The 27,342-nt window shown below is 35.2% G+C and overlaps 1 pseudogene; it reads right to left on the reverse strand.

The window, feature by feature from the left end:
* LOC138144328 (interleukin enhancer-binding factor 2-like) overlaps positions 1 to 9,710 on the reverse strand; it is a 46,913-nt pseudogene extending 37,203 nt beyond the window's left edge.
* Between the last annotated feature and the right edge of the window lie 17,632 nt (positions 9,711 to 27,342).

The raw sequence follows: 27,342 nt of genomic DNA on the forward strand, positions 1-27,342 counted from the left end.
CTCTCTCTCTCTCTCTCTCTCTCTCTCTCTCTCTCTCTCTCTCCCCCCCCTGTAAATACCTGTTAAAACACACACAAAAAATGTAATAGTAATGTTCCAAAATGAAATTTTATTCCCTTCTCATCATGACTCTATCTCCTAATGCCTTTATTTAAACATTCTGAAAGAGCATAAGGATCTAGAAAGGTTTCTTTTATTCCTATATTTCTGTATACCATGTTAGAGGACAGTTTCAGTGGGCAGCAACCCCAGAAAGTGGGACTTGTGGTAGACGGCTAGAGGGTAAGGAATGGAGGGTGAACTGTGGGGGTGTAGGTGTGAGCTCTTCCACTGCCAGCTCCTAATATACCAGGAAGATACACCACAAATGTGAAACATTACCTTGAAAAATATCTGATGTTTTCTTATGGAAATGGGCCTCTGAGTGGTTGCAGATTGGAATTATTGTGAAGTGGCATTATCCAACCTTGCAGTATAATACTCATGGGGAACTGAAATAGCTGATAGATGTTTGAAGGATATATGTGTGTGTACGTGTGTGTGTGTGCACGCATGTGTGCATTATGTGTTTGTTTATGCTTTTGGTGCTCCATTTAGCTGACTGCAATTTTCTGTTTCTTTGCTGAGAAAATTGTGCATAAGTGAAATTGACATTCTATTAAAATAACTGTTACTTAATACTTCAAACATGTTGGAACACATTTGCATCTGCAAAATAAAAAAAAATCAACAAATAGTTGACTGCATGCATGTGTGTATATATGAATACACAGATATAAATATATACATAAATGTATATGTAAATATTTATATGTGTAGATATATACATACATTTAAATTTTTACATCACAAATCTACATCACATCTCTTTTCTCTCAAAGCTACTCCTCCAGGCAAAGTACTGTACCTCAAGTTGTATTTGTGGGGCTGATTTTTGTACCTAAGTTTAAGACTTCACATTTATTCCTATTGAGATTCATATTTAAATTCAGGCCATTTTTCTAACCTGTCAAGATGTTCGGTGACAAAACTTGAGGCATTGAAGATAAGATCTGCTTGTTTCACAGTTGTTCTTCCTGTTATCTTTGCTACTTAGCATGCTTTTAAATCAGCAGATATTCTACATGGGTAAAGAGATTGGTTCAAATTCCTTTTGGATTTGTTTTCATGGGGTTTCCTGGGAAGTGGTACATTAGCTGCATTATATGTTGTTCATCAAGTATTACAGGATATACATAAACAAAGAGACACGTGCCTACATACTATTTATTACTGTGATTATGGGAGCATGTAGTATGTTTATGTTTGCAAGTGTGTGTATTACAGAGCACAAAGTCATTTCTATGTGAAGTAAAGACTCATGATGACTTTAAAAGCTGATACATTTTCAAGCCAGGTCCAAGCATTCCATAGTTACTTTAGTTACATGGCTACATAGTCCTGTCATAGTTACTGTGTAAAATAAATCACTCTAAAATCTGAAGAGATTTCCAGGATTTGAAAGGTAAGGACAATATCATTTTAATAAATATATTTATTTTTAGTTTTTGAAATTCATTTCCAGGAGATTTTGAGTTACAAATTTTACTCCCTGTCTTTCCCCTACCCTCAGCCCCAAATACAAAGCCTACTGAATACCCCATCCCGCAATCTGTTCTCTCTTATATCCTCCCCCATACTCTGACCTATCTTTCTAGTAGGGCAAAATGGATTTCTACACTCCAGTTCCTGTATATCTTATTTCCCAGTTGCATTAAAAAAATAACATTTGTTTTTGAAACTTTGAGTTCCAGTCTTTCTTTCTTCCCTCCTTACCCACACCCACTGGGAAGACAAGCAATACACCATGGGTTGTACATGTGTAGAGACACAAAACATTTCCATGGTAGTTATATTGTGAAAGAATAATTATATTCCCCTCCATCCTATCCCACCTCCCACTTACTCTATTTTCTACTTTGACCTTGCCTTTTTTCAAAACTTTTTGCTTCTAACTACCCTCTCCCCCAATCTTCCCTCCCTTCTATCATCCCCTCTCTTTTGCCATTCCCCCCTGCTTTCCTGTAGGTTAAGATACCCAATTGAATGTGTATGTTATTCCCTCCTTAAGACAAATTCAATGTGAGTAAGGTTGACTGATTCCCTTTCACATCTTGCCTCTTTTATATGAGATAATTTATGCAATTCTATCTTTCCCTTTCTCCTTCTCCCAATATATTCTTCTCTTACCTCCTAATTTTCTTTTTAGATATCATCCCTTCTTATTCAAATTGTCCTGTGCCCTCTGTCTATTTATACATGTACATATATACACATACACTTACATATATATTTATACACACATAAACCCTCCTATACATACATATATAGGTATACACAAACACATATATGTATGTATATATTCCCTCCAACTATCCTCATATTCTGAAAAGTCTCATGAGTTACAATTATTGTCTTTCCATGAAGAAATATAAACAGTTCAAGTTTAATAAATTGCTAATGACTTGTTTTTCCTGTTTACCTTCTCATACTTCTCTTGCTTCTTGTATTTGAAAATAAATTTTCCAATTAAGCTGTGGTTTTTTCTTCAAGGTTGCTTGAAAATCCTCTATTTCATTGAATGACTATATTTTCCTCTGACGCATTATACTCAGTTTTTCTGGGTAGGGGATTCTTGGTTTTAGTCCTAGCTCCTTTGACCTCCAGAATATCATATTCCAAGCCTTTTGATACCTTAATGTAGAAGCTGTGAGGTCTTTTTTTATCCTGATTGTGTTTCCACAATACTCAAATTCTTTCTTCCTAACTGTTTGTAATATTTTCTCGACCTGGGAACACTCAAATTTGACTATGATATTCATAGGGGTTTTCTTTTTGGGATTTTTTTCAAGAAGTTATTGGTGAATTCTGCCAATTTCTATTTTTCTTTCTGGTGCTAGAATATCAGGGCAATTTTTCTTGAGAATTTCTTGAATGATGATTTCTAGGCTCTTCATGGTGTTCTGGTAGTCTAATAATTTTAAAATTATCTCTCCTGGATCTATTTTCCAGGTTAGTGATTTTCCAATGAGATATTTCACATTACTTTATATTTTTTACTTGTTTGGATCTGTTTTATAGTATCTTGATTTCTCATAAAGTCAGTTTCAAATTGCTCCAATCTAATTTTGAAGGAGTTATTCTTATCTGTGAGTTTTTGAAATTCCTTTCCATCCAGAAAATTCAGTTTTTTAAGACATTCTTTTCCCCATTGGCTTTTTGTTCCTCTTTTGCCATTTGAGTTAGTCTACTTTTTAAGGTTCTATTTTCTTCAGTATTTTGGGGGGTTCTCCTTTAGCAAGCTGTTAACTTGCTTTTTTATGATTTTCTTGCATCATTCTCACTTCGCTTACTGATTTTTTCTCCACTTCTCTTTCTTGATTTTCCCAATCCTTCTTGAGCTCCTCCATGGCCTGTGACTAGTTCATATTTTTCTTGGAAGCTATTGATGCAGGAATTCTGATTTCATTGTTCTCCAGTTCCATGTTTTGATCCTTTATGTTCCCCCAAAAGGATTGTATGTTTTGCTTGAGCTTCCTCTGCTTGCTCATCTTGCCAATTACTTGGCTTTTGAACTCTTTACCATGGTAGAACTCTGCTTCCAGATTAGAGACCTTTGTCCCAAATTGGTGGGGTTTTCAAAACTGCCAGAGCTATTAATTGGGTACCTTCGCTATAGCACCCACAAGCTCTTACACACTCACCACACACCCCAAGACCCCGATCCAGATCCAAACAAGTCAAAGCAAGAGCAATTAGCCTCTGAATGTTTGCTTGGTTCCCCTACAATCTGAAGGCCAGGAGCTCTGGAAGCAGCCAAGTGGCAGCAGCTGCTGCCACCTTCACTTCTTGCCTTATAGGCAGGGCCCAGGCAGGGGCTGGACAACTCTCTTTCTTTACCCTTCCAACAGAGTTCTCTACTGCATTTAATTTTCTCTTTGGTATTTATGGTTTGAGAAGTCTTGAAACTACAACAGCTACTAGTGATTCATGCTCCTGAAGTCTTCTCTGGCTGCTGTAGGCTGCTCTGGGGCCAGAACTGCAGCTCACAGAGGTCTGTGTTTGGCTCTCAGCACCCTACAATAGACCTTTCCTGTTGGCCTGCTAGGCTGCCTTCAGAGGGAGATTTGTTTTTCTCTCTCATTTTGTGGGTTCTGGGGGCCATGGTGTGGTTTGATTGAAGTGCAGCTAGCTCCAGGCAGATGTCATGGAATCTTCAAACAGTGAGTCCTGGGGGCAGCTGTGGAGGCCCCCTCTGCTTTCACTATCAAAGGTGTGAGAGTTGGGCTTCCTACCAGGGGAGGACTGGGTGAGCTGCACTGAGGTCCCAGTTTATGGTGGCAGGTGACAAGGAGTGAGCATATGCAGGTGGACAATATCAATATTTCAAAGAGAGTCAATCAATAAATAAGCAAGATATAGACCATGTAGTTAACATGTGTTCTGAGTTAATCCCAGTACCTTATTAAAAAGAATGAAATAATGAGAATGTACTGCATGTTTAAATATAACCAGTGTGGGTTGCATCAGGAAGGACAATCTTTAGCAAACCAACTGGAGTCAATTAATTTTTTTCTAAAAAGATATATTAGAACTACTCAGTGGCTGTAACCCACTGATGATATTTTTTCATCTTTTTTTCAATTTTATATTATTAAATTTGTTTGTCTACTCTTAGTTTACAACATGCAGTTCCACAATCCCTTGAGTTACAAATTCCCCCCCCCCTTACCTCTTCTCCACCCTGCCACCATATGGCAGCATGCAATCTGGTATAGGCTCACAAATACCTTTGCATTCAGCATTAGTTAGGCTGTCAAGAAGAATTATAACCATTGAAGTGAACAATGAGAAAGAAGGAAAGAAACAAAACTAAACACAAAAGAGTGAGCAAGGAGTTTGCTTCAGTCTGCATTCAAACTCTGTAGTTCTTTTCTCTGCATGTGGATATCCTTTCCATCAGGAGTCTTTCAAAGTTGCCTTATAACCTTGCATTGAAGAGAGGAGCCCAGTCTATCAAAGTTAGTCATCACACATGTGATGTGTCTGTAATCATGTAGAAAGTGGTCCTGGTTCTGCTCTCCTCACTCAGCATCAGTTTATATAAGTCTCTCCTGGTTATTGTGAAGTCTGTCTCCTCCCCATTTCTTATAGCAATATAGTATTAAATTTCATTCATATGCCACAACTTGTTTAGCCATTCCTCAATTGATGGGCATCCCCTTGATTTCCAATTCTTTGCCACCACAAAAAAATCTGCTATAAATATTCTTGTGCAAACAGGTCTTCCTCCCGCCTGTATGATCTCTTTCAGATATAGCACTAGAAATGGTATTCCTGGGCCAAAGGGTATGCATTTTTTTATAGCCACTTGTCCATAGTTCCAAATTGCTCTCCAGAATGTTTGGATTAGTTCACAACTCCATCAACAATGCATTAGTGTTCCAATTTTTACACATCCTCTACAGAGTTTATCATTTTCCTATTTTGTCAGCTTAGCCAATCTGACCACTAAGAGGTGGTACCTCAGGGTTGTTTTGACTTTCATTTCTCTAATAAATAGTGATTTAGAGAAATTTTTCATATGTTTATAGAGATCTTTCATTTCTTCCTCTTACAAAATACCTCTTTATATCCTTTCCCCATTTACCAATTGGGGAATGACTTGTATTCTTATAAATTTGACTCAATTCTCTGTGTAGTTTAGAAATGAGGTCTATCAGAGATACTGGTTGTATAAATTCTTTCCCAATTTTCCAATTCTCTCCTAATCTTGGTTATGTTAACTTTATTTGTACAAAACTTTTCAATTTAATGTAATCAAAATTATCCATTTTCCATTTTGTAACACTCTCTATCTCTTGTTTGGTCATACATCCCTCCCTTCTTCTTAAATCTGAGTAGTAAACTGTACCTTGCTCTCCCAGATTGCTTATAGTATCAACCTTTGTATATAGACCATCCACTCATTTAGATTTTATTTTGATATACAGTGTTAGATATTGGTCTATGTCCAGTTTTTGCCATACTATTTTCCAGTTTTCCCCACAGTTTTTATCAAATAGTAGATCCTTATCCCAGAAGCTAAGGTTTTTGGATTTGCCAAACAGTAGCTTACTGTGGTCATTGTCTGCTCCATCTCTTGTACCTAATCTATTCCGCTGATCAACCACTCTGTTCCTCAGACAGTACCAAGAAGTTTTGATGACTGCAGATTAATAATACAGTTTAATATCTGGTTTGGTTAAGCCACCTTCCTAGCATTACTTTTCATTAATTCCCTTGATATTCTGGATGTTTTGTTCTTCCAAATGAATTCTGTTACTATTTTTCCTAGCTCAAAAAATAAATTTTTTTCTGGTAGATTTATTGGTATGGCACTAAATAGGTAAATTAATTTAGGTTAAAATTGTCATATTTTTAATATTAGCTCAACCCAGCCACAAGCAACTGGTGTTTTTTCCACTTATTTAGATCTGATTTTATTTGTGTGAAAAGTGTTTCATAATTGTGTTCATATAGTTTCTGTGTTTGTTTAGGCAGGTAGATTCCCAAATATTTTATAGTGTCTACAGGAACTTTAAATGAATTTCTCTTTCTATCTCTTGCTGTAGGACTTTGTTAGAAATGTACAGGAATGCTGAGGATTTATGTGGGTTTATTTTATATCCTGCAACTATGCTAAATTTATTTATTATCTCAAGTAGTTTTATACTTGATTCTCTGGTATTCTCAATGTATATCATCATATCATCTGCAGAGTGATAGATTAGTCTCTTCTTTGACTAACCTAATTCCTTCAATTTCTTTTTCTTCTCTTATTTCTACAGCTAACATTTCTAGAACTAAATTGAATAACAGGGGTGATAGTGGACATCCTTGTTTCGCCCATGATCATTTGAAATGCTTCTAGCTTATCCCCATTACATATAACACTTGCTAATGGTTTTAGATAGATGCTACTTATTATTTTAAGGAAGGAAGATTCTGTTTATTGCTATACTTCCTAGTGTTTTTAATAGGAATGGGTGATGTATTTTGTCAAAGTATTGATCTGCATTTATTGAGACAATCATATGGTTTCTACTAGTTTTGTTGTAGATATATTTGATTATACTAATAGTTTTCCTAATACTTAACCATCCTTGCATTCCTGGAATAAATCCTACATGATCTAAGTGTATTATCCTCATGATAAGTTGCTGAAGTAATTTTGCTAATATTTTATTTTAAAATTTTGCATCTATATTCATGAGGGAGTTTGATCAATAATTGTCTTTGTCTCTTCCTGATTTAGGTATCAATACCATATTTGTGTCATAAAAAGAATTTGGGAGGACTCCTTCCCCAACTTTCCTAAATTATTTATAAAGTATTGGAATCAAATGTTCTTTAAATGTTTGATAGAATTTAGTTGTAAAAGCATCTATCTGGGACTAGAGAGTTTTTTTCTTAAGGAGTTCATTAATGGCTAGTTCAATTTCTTTTTCTGAGATGTTTTATTTTTTTTAAGTAGTTCACTTCCTCTTTGGTTAGTCTGGGCAATTTTTATTTTTGTAGATATTCATGCATTTTACTAAGCTTGTCAAATTTATGTGTCTACAATTGGGCAAAATAATTCCTAATTATTGGTTTAATTTTCTCTTCATTGGAGGTTAATTCACCCTTTTCATTTTTGATTCTTGTAATTTGGTTTTCTTCTTTTTTTATCAATTTGATTGAAGGTCTATCAATTTTTATTTTTTTTCATAAAACTAGCTCTTTTATTTATTACTTCAATAGTTTTGATAATTTCAATTTTCTTAATCTTTCCTTTAGTTTTCAGTATTTGTAATTTAGTATTTAATTGGGGAATTAAATTTGTCCTTTTTCTATCTTTTTCAGTGGCATGCCCAATTTATTTATCTCCATTTTCTTTAATTTATTCATGTATGCATTCAGAGATATAAAACTTCCCTTAAGACCTGCTTTTGCTGCGTCCTACAAATTTTGGTATGTTATTTCATTATTGTCATTCTCTTGAATGAAGTTGCTGATTGTTTATTTGATTTCTTGTTTGACTTTCTTATTATTTAGGATTAAATTATTTAGTTTCTAATTAGTTTTTATTCTATCTTTCCATGACCCATTATTACATATAAGTTTTTGTTGCATCATGATCTGGAAAGGATGCTTTTAATATTTCTACCTTTCTCCACTAAATTGTAAGGTTTTTATGCCCTCAATATGGTCTATTTTTGTGTATGTGTCATGTACCACTGAGTAGAAGGTATATTCCTTTTTATCCCCATTCAATTATCTCCAGAGGTTTATCATATCTACCCTCTCTAACATTCTATTTACCTCCTTAATATCTTTCTTATTTATTTTAATTTTATATTTATCAAGTTGAGAAATGGGGAGATTGAAGTCCACCACTAATTTAGTTTTGCTATCTATTTCTCCCTCTAACTCTCTTAAATTCTCTTCTAGGTATTTGTGTGCTATACTACTTAGTCCATATATGTTTAGCAATGATATTGCTTCATTGTCAAAGTTGCCTTTTAGCATAATATAGTTTCCTTCCTTGTATCTTTTAATCAGATAAGTTTTTGATTTTGCTTTATCTGAGATAAAGTTTGCTACCTCTGCTTTTTTTTTACTTTAGCTGAAGCATAATATATTCTTTTCCAGACTTTTATCTTTACCCTATTTATATCCCCCTTGTTGAAAATGTGCTTCTTTTAGACACCATATTGTACGATTATGTTTTTTTTTTAATCCATTCTATCCTCCTCCATTTTATGGGGGAGTTCATCCCATTCACATTCACAGTTATGATTTCTATCAATGTCTTTCCCTCCATTCTATTCCCTCCCCCATTTATGCTTTTATTTCTTTCTTCCCCCTTCACCTCCCAGAGTTATCCTTTTGACTTCTGCCTCCCTCAGTATTCCCTACTTATTAACCTCCCTCCCTTTTCCTACCCTTCCCCCTTACTACTTCTTCCTTACCTTCTAACAAACCCCCCTTTTTCCATTTTCCCCTCCTATTGCCTGTAAGGCAGATAGATTTTTATACTTAACAAGACATGTTTTTCCCTCCTTGAATCAAAACTGATGAGGGTAAATTTCATACAGTACTCCTCTCCTTCCCTTCTTTCCCTCTATTATAATAGGTTTTTGTGTCATTTCATGTTAGAATCCTATACTTAACCGACAAAGTTATTCCCTCCTTGAATCAAAACCAATGAGAATAAACCTCATAAAACATTTATCTCCCTTTCTTCTTTAATTCTACTATCGTACGTTTTTATGCCTCTTTGTGTGGTATAATTTACCCTTTTCTGCCTCCTCTTTTCTGCTTCTCCCATTAGAGATCCTTTGCTCCCTTTAATAGGGTTTTTTTTATCATCACTTTCATTAGCTTTAATCCATGCCTTCTATCTATGTATAACTCTTTTATATGTCAGGATGATTATACAATTCTCAATATTGACAGGTATCAGCTTCCCATATAGCAATTTAAGCAGATTGCTTTTATTGAATAGCAAGTTGTGTGTGTGTTTGTGTTTTCCCTCTTTACCTTTTTGTGTGTCTCTTGAGTCTTGTATTTGGAGATGGACTTTTCCACTGAGCTCTGGCTTTTTCATTAGGAGGGTCTGGAAGTGCCTTAATACATTGAATGTCCATCTCCTTGCCTGAAAGATTAAGCTTAGGTTTGCTAGATAGTTGATCCTGGTTGTAGTTAAAGTTCTTTTGCCTTACAAAATATCATACTGCAATCCCTCTGATCTTTTAATGTAGAATCCATTGATGATTTAAAAAAAATTAAATCATAGAAAAAGAAAGAAATTTCTGTATTTTGCAAGTCTTTTCTTTTACTTTGTAATTCAAAAAAAAATTATAATCTGTTTTTTCTCTATCTTGAAAACTTATTATTCATTATGTCTTTTCATAGTCTCTTTGGCCATACATACCAAATTACTTGTTTTTTCCTCACATGTGATGTCCCATTACTATCTGCTTGTTTTCATACTGACTATTTCACAGGTTGGGAATGAGCTCTCTCCTCACTAGTCCCTCCTAGAATTCCTTATTTTCTAAAATGATCAGCTCTAAAGCTCCATTCTTCACATGAAATCTCCTGATCAGTTGAGTTACTGTTACTACCCCCCAAAAAATTAATTAATAGTCATTTTATATAGATCTTGTTCATAATTGTAAATGTTTTCTCTACTGGTAGGAAGCAAATTTCGTGAGGAAAAATAATGTTTCAATTCTGTCCTTCTAGCCTTTTCTCTAGGATGGTGCCTGACTTGTATTAGGTGTGTAATAAATGCTCGATGGCACAATGGATAGAGCACTGGGCTAGAAATCATGAAGACTCATCTTGATGAGGTCAAATCTGATCTCAGACACTTACTCATTGTGTGATCCTAGGTAAGTCCCTTAACTGTTTCCTCATCTATAAAATGATCTGGAGAAGGACATGGCAAACCACTCTAGCATGTTTGCCAAGCAAAACCAAATTGGGGTCATGAAGAGGTTGACAAACTGAAACAATTGAATGATAACAATAATAAATATTTATCTATGAATTGTGCTTTTACACTTTTTTGTTATGTTATCTCTCCCCATTAAACTATGACCTCCTTGAGAGTAAGCAGTGTTCTATAATTTTTTCTCTATTAACAGAAGTTATCTGAGTTCTTAGTATGTAGTAGGTGCTTAATAAATGCTCTTTGACTTATTGACTTTATTGATTGGCTAAGAAAAGCTCACTGAAGTACTTCATATAACTAGAAACCTAGATTATTATTCTAGACCTCACAACCTGTGAAATATCTTGGAAAAGACACTTTAATTTTTCATAGCATCATAGGGTAAAAGCTGAAGGAAACCTTAGAGCAGAGGAAACAGAATTTCCACGGGGCTCCTGCTCCTACCTCCTCCAATTCATGTAAAAATGACTCTAAAGAAATTTTGGAGCTACAGAACCCATAAAATGACACAGAGAAGCTAACATCCCGCTGAAGGCAGTCTGGTAGGCCAGCAGGAAAAGGCCAGAACAGTGTACTGGGAGCAGAGCCCCGCCCTGCATGAGATCAAGGTTTTACCCTCAGGGTGGCCACAACAAGATACAGCTGGAGGGACTTCAGATCACCAGTAACTGTGGCAGTTTCCAGAACCCATAGATGCTTAAGTTCAAAGTGAGAGGTAATTGCAGACTTTGGGACCTGGGAGTTAGGGAGTAAGGTCCAGCCTTTGCCCCAAGGGCAAGAAGTGGCTGAAATGTGGTGGCCTTCAGTAATAATAATGGAATTTAAAGATCCCCCTGTATTGATATGGTTGTTGGTTTGATTGTGTTAAAACCCAGAGCTTGTGAATCCCACTTGTGGGATGCACTTGTTGAGGTGAAAAGAGAGGGCTGAACTGGGAGGAGCTGGTGATGTATTGTGTCACTGGTGTGGAGCTTTTTGCCACAGTAGAACTCAGCTAACAGAGGAGGGAGCTTTGTCCCAATCCCTGGGGTTTTCTCAGCTGCTGGAACTATTAGTTTGGCACCCTCTCTGAAGCCTCAACTGGCTCTGGTACACTGGTCAAGCACCCCAGAGAGTGATCCAGATCCAAGCAGGTTAAAGCAAGAGTGATTACCCCTCAGACTCAATGTTGCAGAAATCCTGGAAGCTATGCTTAAGCTTGTTGTAACTCTGGGGTAGATGGCCTATTCAGTTGCAATCCAAGGGTGGGAAACTTTTGACTTTTTTTGTGCTCTGTGATTGAACAAATGAATGTACTTTGCTTATGACTGGAAACTAATCTCCATTTGAGAAAAGGGGCTTTGTGGTTGACTAAATGAATGTACTGCCTAGGGGTGGAGTAGTCCTTAGAAGAGGGTCTTTGGGATTGATGAAATGAATTATAATGTCCAGGGATAAGGGTAGTACTTGATTGAATTACACTTGGCAAATGCTGTATTTTGAATGATGTATATTTTGATTTTCTCTGTTCTTAATTTTTCACTGAATAAAATGGAGAGCACCTATGCTGGTATTTTGAAACTTGGGGAGTTGCCTTTTCTTGGCATTACATTAGGGTGTAGTTGGCAGGATTACAAAGTATAGTGCCTCTATTTGATCCAGGATCCATGGCCATTTAGATTGAGATTGTAAGGCCAAGGATCCTGGGCACTATGCTTTGTAATCCTGCTGACTATTCCAGAGTTGAATAGAAAATTTGACATTCAGATACAAGAAACAAGAGAAACATCAGAAGGTGAACAGGGAAAAGAAATCATAAGCAACTTATCAAAGTTGAACTACTTACATTTCTACATGGAAAAATCTTAATTGTAACTTACGAAACTTTTCTCAGGATGAAAATAGTTGAAGGGAATAGAAATGTATAAACACACACTAACACACATCCATATATATACATATATATGCATATATATATATGTCTATATAGAAGGGTATATGAGCATATGAATATATGTGTATATATGTGTACAGGTATACATAGACCGAGGGTACAGGACCAATTAAATAGGAAGGGATGATATTTAAAAGGTGAAATTGAGAGATGAGAGGGGAATATAATGAGAGGAAATGGGAAGAGATAGAATGGGGCAAATTATCTCATATAGACGAGGTAACAGAAAACTGTTACAATGGAGGGGAAGAACAGGAAGGTAAAAGCAAACGAGTCAACCTTATTCTCATTGAATTGCCCCTGGGGAGGGAATGCCATAAACACTAAATGGGGTATCTCACCCCATAGGAGAGTAGGAGGGAAGGGGTTAAAAGAGGGGATGATGGAAGGGAGTCCAGATTGGGGGGGGGGAGAGTTGAAAGTACTAACTTTTATGAAGGGACAGGAACAAAGTAGAGAATAGAACTGGAGGGGGGTGAGTTAGGATGGATGAAAATATAGTCAGTCTTTCACAATATATCCACTACGGAAATGTCTTGCATAGCTACACATGTACAACCTATATTGAATTGTTTATCTTCCCAGTAAGGGTGCATGATGAGGGAGGTAGGGAAAGAATCTGGAATTCAAAGGTTTAAAAATGAAATGTTTAAAATATATTATTATTATTATTGTTGTTGTTGTTGTTTTATATGTAACTGGGAAATAAGATATACAGGCACTGGGGCATAGAGATCCACTCTGCCCTACTGGAAATTTGGAGGGGGGATGAGGGAAGATATGGGAAAAAGCCAATTGAGGGAGGGGATATTCAGTGGGATCGCTGTTTTGGGGATGTGGGTAGGAGAAAAATGGGGAGAAAATTTGCAACTCAAAATGTTATGGAAATGAATAATGTAAACTAAAAAAATAAAAAAGTAGCTTAAAAAAAGAAAAAAAAACTCAGAATCTCTTCCTCTAACTCCCTACTTTTACAGGTGAGGAAGCTCAGACACAGAGAGGTACATTGAGTTGCTTATGATCACATGTAAAACACCATACTAAGTGACTTAAAGACAGATCAAACAGTGTAGTGTTCTCAGAAAGAAAATGGATAATGCAATAAAATCTTCATATATGTATGGATGTAAGTGTTCTATACATTAGCCAAGAATATTCTTAGATTGAGTAAAGAACAGCACATTGGCAGAGACTTTATGCCCACCTTCATCACCCATAGACATATATTGACAGATCCCCCTTATTTTAGGAAATGCCAAAACCTTAGCCAAAATATGGAAAATAAACAGAAACTAACCAGAAAAGGGAATATGCTGATGAATAAAAACTTATATATTGCTCAAAATCAGAAAGAATATGATCTTCAAATATAACAAGACAATATAGAAGAAAGAACATTGAAAAAGAGTCAAATTTTCCAGCAATCATCAACTAAAATTGTGTGAATTTCAACTTCAGTTTTGTTATCCATAAAAACCAGGTTGATAATATTTACCTACCAGGATTTTTGTGACAGTAACATTAGTTAGGAGCTAAGAGAGTCTTTTAAGCAAAATTTACATATATATGAAAATGAGATGCTTTTAAACTACTTATATTTTTAAACAAAACAGGCATCGTAGCATAGGCTGATTTTTAATATTATATATTTTATAATTTTATTGACTTAACTATTAGTGAAAATGCCTTAAAATGTAAATATTTAAAATATAATGAAAATAAGTATATTTTGAAAGTGGTTTTAGTAATATACCTTAGCATATAATATGTTAACAAATACAATCTGTTGTTAAGTGCATTAATACATAGCTTTCCAAAAGTTCTGGTAAGTGCTCCCTTGGTGTTATTTTCATCTGCCTATGAACACTTCTCATGCTATTCTGAGTGCAACTGAATTGCTTATGAATATAATTCAGCTTCCAAGCAAGTGAGGGGCATTTTATGTGCTGCTGTCTTTCTGGAGGAAAATGTGACTCCTAATCAGTGAAGAGGATGCTGACAGGACACTGGACCTGCAGGAGGGTACCGTTGGTGCCAGGACATATTGGGAGAATGATGTGTGATTTCAAAAACTTTTTGGAAAGGAGGGCAGTCCAGGAAGGAGACAAAGAAAGATTTTAGAAGCTGCAGATATGTAGGGCTAGCCAGCTCTTCAAAATGTCCCCAATGATCTGCTTTCCATTGGGTAATATATGGATAGAATGTGTGTGTGTGTGTGTGTGTGTGTGTGATAGGTAATGTTCATTTATGTTTGTGTACTCTTAGATGTATTTTAATGTTTATAACTTCTTTCATTATGGTTTGCTTAGATAAATGTGTCTACTTGCTATTTACTTTTTTGCCAAAAGGAAAGAAAAAAATCCATTAAAAACATTTAATTCATTAGTTATGGAAGTATTCAAAATAACTTCTTAATTAAAATGAATATTTTCAAATACTTCTTAATAGTTTCAATGAGATGGTCTAAGATTTTCTATCTACTTTTTTCTTCTTTTTGTTAACTGATAATTGGAGAAAAGGATTCAAGTTAACTACCCTCCTAAGAGATCAGGGTAGTAGTGTTCATTCTGTAGGTTACTGATATGGGGGGAGGAGATAATATAATTATAGCTCAATTCCCATCTCAGGGACTGAAGAAACAAATAACTAGAATCTTGTGCTTCTTGTTCTTGTCGTCTTTCCCTGACCTCCCCCACCCAACTCCTCCCCTGCCCCCACAAATAACTTACTGGAAGCACAGGAATGTCTTCTGCAGAGGTGGACCAGATTACAAAGATATATTACTCACAAGCTGTGTCAATATATTTATATAGCCTACATAAAATACATACATTTCATGAGGCCACGTACTTTCTACATTAAAATTAAACAACCTTCCTCCCTCATAGGATAAAAAAAAAAGATATCACAGAATTATTGATGAGAAACTTATTCTGCCTGAGCTGGAGCTATTATCCCACTCCTAATAACATTTGCAGGTTATGTCCTCAGAGGTTAGCTTCTGCTCCCTTCAAGGTTCTAGGAAAAATTGAAGAGGTCATGATAGTTGTCTAATTGTGTTTTTTTCTATGATTTATAAATGTGTCTCCTCTCCTGTGTGCCTTCTCATGATTACCAGTTAATATCAATTAGTGAGCCGAAATTTATTGGATTTTAGTTAGGTAGTGTCTGCGTGTGTTTATACACACACACACACATCTCCATACATATATGTGTGTGTGGATATATGCATATATGTATATATGTGGTGATATGAACATACATTCACTATAGGTAGCATAATTAGGACAGCTGGCACATTCCCTGTTCCTTGATGAGTACATACAGAGTTCAGCAGGAAAGTAGACTCAGCTTTGGAATACATATGACAAAAGTTTAATTTTCCTACTGGTTGTTGGAAATCTTTATGTCCTTCTTGTGGAATCTCCATGAAGTTCCTTGATACATGCTTCCTGCAGGTCTCCTATTAGCCCTGAAGCTCTTTCGTCAGCATGCCTATTTTATTCTTGGCTCACAATGTAGAACCTATCATCATCAGTTTCTATTCTAGAAGCATAGTTATTATGCCAATGAGAACTCCAAATCTTCTACACTTTGCAAAGTTTGCAATATCTTCCTCTCATACAAGGATGGGGAAGATACAGGGATTTTTCTTCTGTCCCCAAGTTATTCTCCAATCAAATTGTCTGGAATTATTTTTTCCTGGTTTGCTCCTGCAAGACTGTGTTCCAAAATGGTTACATATTTTAATAACTTACAGGGTATGAACAAATCTCTTCAGACAGTGCTAATCCACCTCTTATGCAGTAAGATTCTTTTTTTTCACTCATCTTCACTCTTTCCAAATTGATTAATGACTTAAAAAAAAAAGAAAACACACTTGATTGATTCAATAAATGTCCCCCACACTATTAAGGTAATTAAAAACATAAATTAAGACATGAAACATAAACCTCTATAAATATATGCTCTTTTTTTCTCCTTCAAACCATTAGTTTATTTTCATGTCTGTAACTCTATATTAAGGCCTGTTTTATTAGGCATATAATACATTTGTTGAACAAAGAAGTGCTTCATTGAAAATTACTTCAATAGTTCTCCTTTCTTATACCAATTTTCCTTATTTGTTCTATGGAAACATAATCATATTATACACAAATTTTAATGAAATACAAAACACATTATTCCTATTTAGTGCTATTTTTGCAGTCACATTTTATCAGGAAAACAATTTAATATGAAATCAGAGAAAGTAGGTTCAATCACACTTCTTCCACTTACTACCTCTGTTACCTAGGACTTCATTTAATTTCTCTTTGACCCAGTTTCCTCATCTGTAAAATGAGGGGCTTAGACTGGATGATGACTATGGCACCTTCCTCTTCTGAGTCTATGATCCTACCATAAAAGATAAAACATAGCAATCATCTTTCAGTGTCAATCATTTAAAATTTAATTTGAAGAAAATTTGTGTTATATAACAATAATGTCAAATGATCAATTCAAAACAGCATGTCACATATGTGTATGTATACAAAATGTACTATATATGTATATATAGCTACATATATATAGAGAGAGAGAGGAAAAGAAAGAGAGTAAAACAAAGAGAGAAAGTCGGGGAGAGAGAGAGGGCTTTTCTTTGATGAATTGTTATATTACATTTTCCTTTTGTGGTCTCCTGTGACTAGTGATTTACATCAAAGCTTTACTGACAACTCAGCAGTTCCAGTTTCTTCTTAGGCCTCAGTGGAAATGTCAAGTAGTTTATTTTAGATTATTCACTATAAGGTGTAGGAGATAGCTTTTATATAGGCAGAAAAAAGATTTGCAAATTAGCAAGATCTTGACGTTTTCACGGATTGTCACCTTAATTTGAAACACCAATCCCCTATTACATGATGCATTATTAGAAACATTTTTTCATTAGTAAAGTATGCAAATTATTTTGTTTGTGATACATGCTTCATTTCATCTGCAAAGCTAAGGATGATGCTTACAACAGAAATGCTTTAAGAAAAACTTGCCACAAAAGCTAAAAAAAAAAAACCATTTATTGAGACTATGTCAGTGAAAATTTGTGCTTTCCCTAAGCAATTTTATCTAAGCTTGTGATTGAGCAAATATTCAGGATTTAAGACAAATCTTACTTTATCTTTTCAGGTAAACAGCATTCATTCATTCATTATTTCATTTCATAAGCTTATATTGGACTCCTCCAATAACAGAAACTGTTTAGAAGAATGGATGCAAAAAAACAGAACAGACTGTGATTAGAGTAAAATTGACTAACTAGTATGGATTAAATAAAATGCTACTCTGGATGGACAAAAAGTGTGGGTTGTGGACTAATTTAAAAGAAATGGCATTTTACTTGTGCTGGGTATATACTGTACAGTAAATAGGTTAACAAAGAGTTACCCAACACAAATATTTTCAAGGCTTGCTTTGAAGAAGTGATAAAAATTAGTTTCTTTTTTGCATATGAATTATTTAAAATGAAATATATGCTTCTAAAATACAAAAGCAGACAATTTTCTTAAGTAGGCTAAATACATCCTTTGAAACCATGTTTCTATAATTAATTTGCCTAGAAAAAATTTATACCACAATAAGGTCAAAATGTCTGTGTAACCTGACTGGGAAATAGCAAGACGAGATACCTTTCTTAGCTGCAAATCTAACAGAAAATTTAAACAAAGCTTAGAGACAATGACATAATCTCAATTCTACTAAATTTATAACATTTTATTCTCTCAAATTAATTTAACTAGGATGAAAGAAATGCTCAACTGGGCAAAAATCTTTCTGTCAAATATCTCTGATAAAGGTCCGATTTTAAACTGCATAAAGAATTAAAACAAATATACAGAATGGTACGAATCTTTGTATATACATTTATTTAAAAACATAGAAGCAATTTAAGCATGGAGAGTTCAAAACTCTTAACAAATAATGAAATCACTATGAATAATAAAAATGTAAAACATTTTGAGATCCTATCGCATAACCAACAAATTGATGAAGATGAAAACAAAGATAGAGATCGTGAAAGTTGGAGAGGTTTTGGTAATTCGTTGTGATTCTATGAATGAGTTCAACCATTTTTGGAAAGCAATTTGGAATTATCCTAATTTGTATAATGTCTATAGCTTTTGATTCAGAGATTCTACTGCTAAGCATAAAACCCAAGAAGGTCAAATTGAGAAAGAAAGGTCCCACATATGCCACGATATTCATAGCCAAGTCTGGAAAGCAAAGAATTGGAAACAAGATAGATTACTATTGGGGGAATGGGTAAATATATTGAAGAGTATGAATACATATATCCAACTATAAAACAGTATAAACATTGAAAATTCAGTGTAGCATTGAAAGATTTATATGAAATGAAGAAAATGCATTAATCAGAAAAAGGCAAAATATATACAAAGTAAAGATAGAAATAGTAGCAACTGAGATGGTGAGAACAATGACAACAAAAAAGAACACTGAATGTTATGTAATTACAATGACCAAGCTGTTTCCTGGAAAGGTATTGGAAAAAAAATTGCTATTTCTTCTCTTCGTTACAGAAATAGGGAACTATGGTGTTGAATAGTGCATATACTGTTAGATATGATTGATACGATGGTTAATTTGAATATACTGCTTTTTTGAAAAAATCATTGGTAGAATGCATAGTTTGCTGGCTATGGAAAGGAAGAAAGATATAATGAGAAATGAAGGTGAAGTAAAAATAAATTATATTAATAACAATTAGATAAAGGAATCTCTGTGAGATGAGCAGGTTAAGTACTCTTGTTCCTATTTTACTAGTCCTAATGTATGTGTACTATTATAATAATGTCTAAGAAAAAAAAACTCAGGGGAATAATAATATTTAAAAATAATCAGACTAAATGGCAGCCCAGAGAGGCTAAAGGCATCTCTCAAGATCGCATAGCTAGAAAATGGTAATCTATAACTCAAGCTCAAATACAAGCCTTGTTTTACTATACCACACTACCAACTCATAGTTGACATTATTTACATATTTAAAAAAAGAACATCACTGACTGTAGAGGTTGTTGTTTGCAACCATTTTTCATATTAGAGTAGATTTAGTGTCTGTGTCGAGGGACATGTGAACATTAGAGTTTTGGGCACTCCTATGAACCTTGGGACTATGATAACTATTGTGGCCACAGCCTATCCCCCTCCATACCCATGAGTTAATCTCCCTCCTGATGTTTTTACACATTTGAACTGTTTAAACCATAATAGTATTAGCCTGTGAGTAGAAAAGGTTGTCACTGCTCCAAATGCTTGCAGACTACTTCCTTTAGTTCCTGTCTCAGTGACTATGAAAGAGGAGTTGTATTTTATACTTGTATTGTGTTTTAGACTTCAATTTTAAAGTAGTTTTAATTGGATTTTATGGTTCATAAATTTCTTTTGCTGGTTTTAAAGGTCAAGAAAAAAATCTTGAACTTCTTGGACTAAGCCAATTTTAGGTTTAGCCACCAAGCTTCCAAGTTAACTAGATACACATGATGATGGAGTACACTGGAGTTGAGCTTGTCAAAGGTAGCTTGATTTCTCTAAATCATTAAAATTATATATATATATAATGTTTTCATTTCCCTGTAACTGCAATTGATATGTGAACTAAGGTAATTTTCTTTTAGCCATTCTTTAACAAAAGCAAACCTAGAATATTATATTTTAGGGAAGATATCCCGTCTTTGGAGAATTAATTCATTTTCTATTTAATTTTTAAAATGCAGATTTTCAAACTAGATTGATTGTATGGAAATGTTTCATAACTTGAGTTCTTGCTGAGAAATTTCACATAAAACATTAATACTACAGTATAAAAGAATGATGTCCCCATCAACTAAGAGAAACATAGCTAAGAATCATACTCATGGAATTTTTGTGTTGGTATGGATTGTAAAGATTTCATAATTTAATGCCCCATATTTCACAGGTAAGAAGGCTGAGGTTCAAAGAAATAGTGACTTATACAATATCTCAGCTAGTTAATAGCAGAACTGGGAAAAGAACTGAGATCACTGGAATGAAGATACTATGATCTTCCAACTATTCTGAAATAATTAAATCCGTTTTTTTTTTCTTTTTTCTAAAAGCAAGAGGGAGAAAAATGCTTGACTGGAAGATACTAAAAAGAATAATCAACATGCTCAATTCTTTTAGGTGTTAGTGCAAATGGTTCCAGAGAAAAAGTAGAAATTATTCAAAGTGACTATAATTGGGTGGGTTCCACTCAATTAATTTAGGAAATTTAGGTATCTGGTCATTTAAGAAGTGATTTTTACAGGATGTCATGCTTGGTTTCTGAGGAAGGAGACAGTGTGTGTAGTACATACTTCAGCATTTATTTGCTACCTTCACTAGAACTCCTTTTCTGTTGCCAAATTATGATGACGTTGTGACACTGGACTATGAAAGACAGTAACTAATCAGCAGCTCTGCCAAGTCCTAACAAGTTAGAAAGACTGTGAAAATGGGTTGCATGAATAAAGAAAGAGAGAACGAGAGCAAGAGCAAAACATACAGAGAGAAAGAGATTGAGACAGATCCTAAGACAGAGATATATCCATCCATACATACATACATATAAACATGCATTACATACATTCATGGTGTATTTGTTAAGTGAATTGTTGTACAATCCTTTCATTCAGGTCTGATTCTTTGTGAGCCCATTTTGGATATTTCTTGGCAAAGATACTGGAGCGATTTGCCATTTTCTTCTCCAATTCATTTTATAGATGAAGACCTGAGGCAAGTAGGGTTAAATGACTTGCCCAGGGTCACGCAGCTAGTGTCTGAGGTCAGACTTGAAATTAGGAAGATGAATTTTCCCGATTCTAAGTCCAGTGCTCTATCTATTGTACTTCCAAGCTGCTCCCCTATCTGTGAGTGAAAAGCATGGCACAATTGTGATCAATATTTTATATACACACACATGTGCTCACACACATATTGTGTATATATATACATTTAACACATACAAAATATTTATTATCCATTAGATACCTTGCAATTATATCTCATTTTATGATAATAATAACCCTGGGAAGTAGGTACTATTATTATTATTATCATTTTATAGTTGAGAAAATTGAATTTGAACTCTTTTTGACTCCTGGTCCCTGGAGCTTTATCCATTGTACCCCTTAGCAGAGAGAGAGAGACAGACAGACACAGACAGAGACAGAGAGAGAGACAGAGACAGAGACAGAGAGAGACAGAGAGACAGAGAGAGACAGACAGAGACAGAGAGAGACAGACAGAGAGACAGACAGAGAGACAAAGAGAGACAGAGAGAGAATCAGAGAGACAGACAGAGAGACAGAGACAGAGAGAGAAGTATTTCTGGGATGTTGAGAAGCTAAGTGATTTTGTTGTTCAGTCATTTTTAAAGTCACGTCAGTCATACTGTTTGTGATTCCATTTGGGGTTTTCTTGGCAAAGATGCTTGAGTGGTTTGCCATTCCTTCTCCAGATCATTCTTCAGATGAGGAAACTGAGGCAATCAGGGTTATATGTCTTACACAGGGTCACACAGCTATGAAGTGTCTGAAGTTTGATTTGATCTCAGGAATATGTCTTCCTTACTTCAGACCTAGAGCTCTACCCTCTGTGCCACCTAACTGCCCAGGTTGTGATATAGACGTATAAATGTTCCTGGGATATAGAGAAGTAACATGTGTATATATTTGGGTGTGTATACATACAGCTAGATAGATATGGATATGTCTATATATTTGTGCCTATTTATATCTATATCTGTATCTATATATCTATATCCATATCATTGTAGCTGTATGTATACACACAGAAATACATGCATATATCACTTAGCTTCTCAATATCCCAGGAAGATTTAAAGACTGTAAGTTAGAGTGGTTGCTTACATTCCATGGTAGAGGGAAATTTTCTAGAAGTTTCTTAATCATGAAATTAAATCACAGGTCCAGCGTAAACACAAACAAACGTAGTTCTGAAGACACTCTACTATGATCACAGAGTAGTGGCAAACTGCTTTTGTGTGAAAGGATCATAGATATTTAGAGTATTAAAAGTATTCAATGTAGGAAATCATTTATTCAGCTTGTTTATGAATAATTGCACATTTAAGTGTCACCCAGGTCTGCAGGAAACTGGAGATTTGTATTCCTTTTTTTAGAACAAAATATCTAATCCTGTTAATGTTGGTCCTCAAATTTCTATCATATCCACCAGGCTACTCTATACCAGAAGTGTCATTTTTGAAGAAAACAAAAAAAATTAAATCAAACTAGTTGCAAACTGAAAGCAAAAGAGAGCCTTAAAATCCAGCATGTGAATGTGTGTGTGCACATGCAAGTGTGCACATGTGGGCATGTGTGTATGCCCATGAACTGAATTAATTTAGAGTTTTAGCAGAAAAATGCAAATAAAAATGTTTTTAAGGAGGATAACTTAAATCAGGGACTACATTTTTTCACCAGCAGTTCAAGAAAGCACTTTTCCAGCTCTCTCTGGGATTGGGCTTTATAAAACTCAAATAATCATAACTCTTAGGGGAGAAGCAGCTGGACTAGGGTGCTTATTTCCTTTTTTCTTTTCATCAAGTAAGCCCAAATGAATGATTTTATTCTGACAAGGTTTTGTCTCATAAGGGCCCTACAAACTTAAAATATATGCATGTTTGAGGTCTTTAAATAGCTCAGCCAGCTTACATAAAGGGAAAAGAAGATATTAATAGGATGTGCATACATACATACAATATATATGTAATAGTGACAACACAAAAACTGCAATTATGTGGCACCAATATTGTTAAGATTTACTTTCATTCATTCATTAACATTTATTTATTTATTTATTTATTTTATCCATATGAATTGTCCTTACAACTTGTACAGAACAAAAAATGTGGGATGTAGAAAATATAGTTTATCCTAATGAGGAAAATTAGCTACATCATTCAGTAAATAACTGCTATTCATATACATTTTTATATCCCACAAAAGTGGCTTTTAATAAAATTTTTCAGTTGAATGAATGCTGTATTAGCAATTAGAGGACCTATATTAAAATTCTCACTCTTCTAATTTCTGCATATATTACCTTGTGAATGGACTTAATCTCCTTGGTTCTAAGTTTTTTAATCTAAAGCATGATGAAATTGGACTATGTGACCTCTAAATTTGCCCCCAGCTCTATACCTATGATCTTAGGAAAATGGATTTAGTTTCTTTTTCTTTCAGGGAAATAGATTGTATTTGTCTTTAGATTTTTTATTTTTATAGTTCTTGGGTAGATCAAAAATGAATGTTAAATAAGTAAAGAAGGGAGTGCTTCATTTATTTAAAAACAGCAATCCTTTTCAATCCCTTGGACACAAATCAATAAATGAGTATGTTATCAAATAAAAGCCCTTATACATCTTTATTATGAAACAAAAAAATCAAATCAAATCAAATCAGATAAAGATGAACATAATGGAAAGCCTCCAAACCATGTAAATGAAATGAAATATGTCATGCCTCCGGCTTCTCACCCTTTTCTGTTTACTTAGTTTATTTCAGAAGAGGGACAATGGTCACTCAAATTATTTAGATGCTGGCTTTTACTTGGGCTCACCCAATCTGACAAAACTCGAATTTAGCATATCTGTTTGAAATCTATTTGCTATCTGGAATCTACTACCTTAGTGATTTACAGAATTGTAGGGGAATAGGGAGAGATAAAAAATGGACAAAAGTATATGTACTCAGTAAGGATATATGTTGGTTACTGTAGACTGAAGACCAATTTTAAAACATTTGATAATTCTTTCATCTGTGTCAAGATTGAGGACTTTGTAGTAGACTCGAGTAGTAGTAACATGCATCAACAATTCCCAGAAGCTGACAAATACTCACCCTTACCAATATCATTATTGGACTTTATATGTTCTCAAATGAATTAATTCCAAAAACAAATTAGCATAAAATTTTAAATTATTTCTTTTTTCTGATAAAAAGAGGCAACAGTGAGTTCCCTACTTTATAACTCAAAACCCCTTTAAATCATTTCCTTGTCTTTCTTCCTTTTCTCATATTTCTAAGAAAGATCATATGCCTTGTTCTTGCCATGGCTAAATGGTCTACTTGTTCTCTGAATTCTAGTCTTCCTATGCCCTGTAAGATCTTGCCCTTTCTTAATTTCTCTTCTTCAGCCCTTCCTCATCAATTGACTCTTCCCCTCTCTAAGCAAGTCAGGATCTACTTCATCTTTAAAATATCCTTTACTTGCCCCCAAGTTCCCTTATGATGTCATTTTTTCCTCTTTTTTTTCTTTCATAGTGAAACTCTCAGGAAAAAGATGGCTAGAGTCATTGTTTCAAATGACTCACTTGTGGTTTACCTCTATTCCTCTTGTGTTCTGGTAGCTGACCTCAACCATCAAATGGAACTTTTTTTTACCTTTTTTTTGGAGGACAATTGGGGTTAAGTAACTTGCAAAAGATTACATGGCTAGTTTTTTTTTTCTTTTTTCTTTTTTTTTTGTGGGTGTTAAGTGTCTGAGGCATGGACAGAACTTGGGTCTTCCTGACTCCTGGGCCGGCACTTTGCTCACTGCGTGTATCAGCAATGCCATATTCACAATGCCTATAGAGATTACAAATATGCTGATATAATTATCCATTACAAAATACATCATGTTTGCCATATAAGGAAATAAACTAGAAAATTTATTAAGATACCAAAAGACTGAGTCCCAAAACCAGAAAGTGAAAGCCATCAGAGTAGTTATGATATTGGCACAGGTAGATAAAGTAGAAAGCACCCACATTTTCAAGCCTTTAAAACAGAACAGGCTACCTCAGGCAAAGGTCCTCCTCTCCCCACACACAGCAACCACCCAGCGTCCTGGAAGCGCGCTCCCAGCAGCTCTGGCCCCTGGCAGTCCTCAGCAGGAGTTCTTAGCAGAAAGTCCTTAGCAGTCCTAACTCAAAAAAGGCTTCGCGCTGCCATTGCCACCACCGCCAGCCACCGCAGTAACACTAGCTTGGCTTCCGCTTCCTCTTGCTCCGCCCCTTCCTGCTACGTCAGCAAGTCCAATGAGGCATGGAAGATCTTTAAATCCCATAACCCTTACATTCGGCCCCAAGATCTTTCATGTCCCTTACTTTGCAAAAATACAGTAGGAATAGCTGGTGTCAACAAAATTTCACAACAATATAACAAGAATAGCACACAATAAACACAGAAAACCATATTTTAGGGTGGGGCTTGAGCACAAGCTCCCCATCATTCCCCCACCCCAAACAAATGGGGCCCCAAAATCTTGTGGTAAGGGGTGAAAATCTCTTCTTCTATGGCTACTTACTGCTGAAATCGGATGTAGAGTTGTCCCTGTCCTAAGGGGTCCCATTTGAGAGGTCAGTTCTTAATATGCTTGATGCCAGGTCCAAGGGTGACACATCACAGTTGCAGACAGGGGGTGACATCCAGCTTAAGCTATCAGGCATCTACAGATGGAGGGTACCAAGCCTGTGGAAACAAATCTAACAAACAAGGTGAACAAACAAAAAATCAAGAAAAAGCAAAGAGACAATAACCAGACTATCGTAGCCTCACTCACGGTAGAATAAATGAGTTAAGGGTACAATTTTGTAATCATCTTCTCCAGAATAAATAATAGTTACAGTGTTATCCCTCCCATATGCTATAATCTCTGCAGCCTTTGGAAGATCATCTGGCTTCCGTTTTACCCATACTTTAGCTCCTGATTTTATTCTATCAGTAGAACCAAATCCTTCAGTTCCTGTGACAGTTATTTTGGAAGGAGGGTCAGTTTTTACAAGTGGCATTGTTTTACAAGGAACAATAATCATTTGAACTATCCTATCATTCTTGTGAATCTGTATGGGCCTTTCACTTAAATTCTGGAATGTTACAACAATTTCTCCTTGATAATTAGAATCTATTACTCCAGCCAATATATGTATTCCTTGAGCTGCTAATCCTGATTTGGGTAAAATCTGTCCAAAGTGATTTTTAGGGATTCTTATGCATATCCCAGTGGAGATTTTTCTTATTTCTTTTCTGTCCAACCAAAAGTCCTCTAAACAATGTAAATCATACCCCATTGAACCAGGTGGTCCTGGGTACGGTGCTGGGACATCTGGCCTCAAGGTCCAATACTCAATAATTGGGATCTTGTGTGTTTGTTGTTTTCTAATTTGCAGATTGGGGGTCATCATTCTGGCTAGAGGTGTACTTCCTCCCAATGGTCTATTATTCAAATTACACAAAGCCATGAACAAATTATCCTTCCAATGTTGATATGAATTATGGAACTTAACTTCCTCAATTGTCCTTTCAGTAATCCATTCATTCTTTCAATCAACCCAGATGCTTCTGGATAATATGGAATATGATATATCCATTCTATATTGTTTAGTATACAATACTTCTTCATTTCATTGCCTTTGAAATGTGACCCGTTGTCACTTTGAATCTGCATTGGGGTTCCATAATATAGGCTTATGAGATCTAGAGTTTTACAAGTGTTTTTCTGGGTTGCATTCTTATAAGGACAAGCTACTAGTACACCTGAATAGGTATCAACACAAGTACATATAAATCTGCGTCCTTTATCCAGTGGTAGTGGACCAATATAATCTATTTGCCAGATTTGGACTGGGACTTTTCCTCTTGCTATCTCTCCAGTTACTACCCGAGGAACAGTTCGCTCCTTTTCCAATTGACATATATGACATTCTTCTGCTATCTGTTTTAACAGTGAATGAGAGATACTAATACCTCCATCTTGTGCCCACTGGTGTGTGGCCTGGACCCCCAAATGGCCTGCTGTTTGGTGGACCCATTTTGCTAATACC

The sequence above is a fragment of the Petaurus breviceps genome, unplaced genomic scaffold, assembly GCF_028583685.1.
Source record: "Petaurus breviceps papuanus isolate PSGF00001 unplaced genomic scaffold, PetGlider_PUasm1.0 90696, whole genome shotgun sequence".
Classification (NCBI taxonomy): domain Eukaryota; kingdom Metazoa; phylum Chordata; class Mammalia; order Diprotodontia; family Petauridae; genus Petaurus; species Petaurus breviceps.